This window comes from Nicotiana attenuata, unplaced genomic scaffold, assembly GCF_001879085.1.
Source record: "Nicotiana attenuata strain UT unplaced genomic scaffold, NIATTr2, whole genome shotgun sequence".
In the NCBI taxonomy this organism is placed as follows: Eukaryota; Viridiplantae; Streptophyta; class Magnoliopsida; order Solanales; family Solanaceae; genus Nicotiana; species Nicotiana attenuata.
This window is the reverse complement of record NW_017675764.1, coordinates 13,733-17,587: the sequence shown is the minus strand read 5'-3', so window position 1 is coordinate 17,587 and position 3,855 is coordinate 13,733.

Sequence of the window (3,855 nt, the reverse complement as noted above, 5' to 3'; positions counted from 1 at the left end):
ACCCAAGTCTTTCTATAAAAGTCATCAATGAAAAGCAGAAAGTATCTACTTTTACCAAAAGAAGGTAGATTGATTGGTCCACACACATTAGTGTGACCAAGCTGGAGCGGCTTGGTTGATCTTGACATGGCCTCCTTTGGAAAACTCCTCATTGCATGTTTTCCAAGAAGACAAGCTTCACACAATTGATTTGGATGATTGATTGATGGTATCCTATGTACTATGTTCTTTTCTCCCATTGATTTGAGCGCTTCAAAATTTAAGTGCCCAAATCGCATGTGCCAACACCATGATTCATCTTGCACATTAGCCTTTAAATACTTTGCATCAATTGTTTTAAGATTCAGAGAAAATAATCTATTCTTTGCCATATGCACTTTAGCAATTAGAATTCCACTTGAATCTCTAAGCCAAAGATGCATATTTTTCATGTGGATGTCATATTCCTTTTCAAGAAGTTGGCCCAAACTCAAAATATTACTTTTTAATTTTGGCACATAATAAACATCTTGAATTAGCTTGTGACTACCATCTTTACAGGAGATCAGAATCGTACATATCCCTTCTATTTGAATCTTTGAGGTATCTCCAAAGGACACATTACCTCTCACTGTTTTATTGATCTCTGCAAACTTTTCTTTGCATCCACACATATGATTGCTTGCTCCATTGTCCAAATACCACGAGCTACAATCATCGAGTCTTCTTCCTTGAGTGCCACCAACAACGTTGACTCATCTTCTTCTTTCTTGTCGTCAACAAGGTTAGCTTTTTCTTCAACATTGCTACGACATTCCCAAGAGTAATGGCCAAATTTATGACAACTATAACACTCAATTTTTTTATTTGTCATATCTTTGTCCATTATTTTCTTGGTAGTAGCCACGTCCTCTTCCTCCTCTTTGTCCACGAGCACGACCTCTGAATGTTTGGTGGATTTTAACTTCATTGTTGAAGTTGTTACCATTACTTCTTCCTCTTCCATGACCGCCACGGCCTCGTCCTCGTCCATTTCCTCTGTAGCTCTTTTCACCTCCATAATCCTTGAAGGATGCCTGCGTTTTAAGAAGTTGCTCCAATGACACTTCTTGTCTCCTTTTGATCTTTTCTTCATGAGCCTGTAAAGAACCCTCCAATTGTTCCACCATCATTGAGTCTAAATCTTTAGACTCTTCAATAGTGCACACCACAAAATCGAATTTAGGTGTTAAAGTGCGAAGGATCTTTTCTACCACACGGACATCTTCTATGTCCTCCCCGTATCTTCTTAATTGATTCACAACAGCCTTCACTTTTGAACAATAATCCGAAATGCATTCGGATTCTTTTATTTTTAAAACTTCAAAATCAGCCCTTAGAGTTTAAAGTTTTACCTTCCTCACCTTGTCAACTCCTTGAAGAGAATTTTGTAAAATCTCCTAAGCTTCCTTTGAGGTGGTAGCATCTGCCACCTTCTCAAACATGGCATCATCCAAATATTGGTGGATGAGCGTGAGGGCTTGTTGATCCTTCTTCCTTATCTTTGTCAAGACATCTTTTTCATTTTGAGGCAAAGCTTCCATTATCGGTTTTTGCATACCCTCTATTTACGATTTGCCACACATCCTGGGAGCCAAGAATGGCTTTCATACGTAGACACCATTTCTCATAATTATCTTTTGTGAGACGGGGATACTGAAAAGACAATGGACCATTACTCGCCATGGCTCTGATACCACGTTGTTGGGAAAAAAATAATATCCCGCCCAGGAATAATACCCACGGCAACGACACCAAATATTTTAACGGGATAAAATACAATACCCCAGCGGAGCAATATTACCACTATAATGTTACAACTTAGTAATGTCAAGAGACTACTATAACTTCGAAAGAAATAATACTCTTTATTTTAAACACCTCACTACAATATTACTCCCACTCACTATTTATCTCACAGACTACAATCTGTGGATTACTCTCTCTAACTCTCTGTTGCTTCTCTCGATTTGGTGTACTTAAACTGAGGAACGAAGCCTGCTATTTATAGCAAAACTTGCCAACCATTGGAGCAATCAGAATAGTTTATCTCTTTGCAATTTGCATTGCAATTTGTAACTGGCCAAAACAAGTTTTGGCAACTTGTAAATTTTCTTTGTTTCTCTTGTTATTACAACAAGTTGTTATTGCAACTTGTTTCTAAATCTTTTCCTTTCTTTTTTTTTTTAATTTCCTTTTATTTGATGAGGTCCCACACAAACTGCCTGAGAGGAATAACTCTGTGATTATGTTTAGGGTTATGGACTCGATATCGAACCAATAAGAGAAATACTTCATAATCCTTTCATGGTTTAAGGAATGCAAAAGAATAGCCTCAACAAACAACTTTTCTGGTGTTTTTAATAGTGCTTCACCATCTTCTCCATGAAAAACAGCTTGGTTCCATGCAATCTCAATTTTTTGAACATAATCAAACCCTAGGTGCACCTCTTTAAAAGCCCCTCTACCTAATATGTCACTGTATCTATCGAACCTACCACATGGAAATTTCTCTTCAATTCTGTGTACACTGTAACTCATCGTGACTCAAATTTAGACTTTAAGAAAATATAGAGATTGAGAAAAAAGAGTGTGACGTGAGTGGAAAAAAAGATCAAAGTGGGTGTTAAGAGAAGGCTTCAATTGCAGCTGAGAAAGAATCCATAACCAACGTAAAACTTGGCTCAAATCGCATGATGTTTGATACCTTCATAGGGGACATTGGTAATGATAATCTCAACCTTTTCATCTCATGAATTTATTACATTAAACTGAATGAAAGAAGCAAGAGGAATGGAAAAACGATGAACTGGGAATCAAAGTACGAGATTTGTGTAGTTATATTTTTTTTTCGTTGGAACTTAGTAGGTTATATAGGCAGTAGATAGGGGATTTGCATCTATACCCGCTTTTTGGGTCACGTTTTAACTTGTGCCCGCTTTGCAAAAAAAATTACAAGCGTACTCACTTTTTTGCGTAACTTCAGTATACGGGGCTGAAGTAGCAAAGGCAATCACGCAAAACTTCATCATTCTAGTAGACGGGCCTGAAGTAGCAAGTGTGCTGAAGTTTTTGTTTGTAATTGCTGAACTTAAGCATAGTAGCTGAAGTTTTATTCTCTATTTGCTGAAGTTTTTGTTTGTAATTGCTGAACTTAAGCATAGTAGCTGAAGTTTTGTTCTCTATTTGCTGAAGTTTTTGTTTGTAATTGTTGAACTTAAGCATAGTAGCTGAAGTTTTGTTCTCTATTTGCTGAAATTTTTGTTTATAATTGCACTAAATAAGCTGAAGTTTTTTTGTCCTGGATTCATTAGTTTTGTCATTAAGCTTTTTCAAAAACTTCAGCAGAAGATGCTGAAGTTATTTAGTTCATTTATAAAAACTTCAGCACTAAATAAGCTGAAGTTTTTTTGTCCTGGATAAGCTTTTTCATAAACTTCAGCAGAAGATGCTGAAGTTATTTAGTTCATTTGTAAAAACTTCAACAATAAATAAGCTGAAGTATTTTTGTCCTGGATTCATTAGTTTTGTCATAAATCTTGTTCAAAAATTTCAGCAGAAGATGCTGAAGTTACTTAGTTCATTTATAAAAACTTTAGCACTAAATAAGCTGAAGTTTTTTTTCCTGGATAAGCTTTTTCAAAAACTTCAATAGAAGATGCTGAAGTAATTTAGTTCATTTGTAAAAACTTCAGCACTAAATAAGCTGAAGTTTTTTTGTCCTGGATTCATTAGTTTTGTCATAAAGCTTTTTCAAAAACTTCAGCAGAAGATGCTGAAGTTATTTAGTTCATTTGTAAAAACTTCAGCACTAAATAAGTTGAAGTTTTTTTGTCC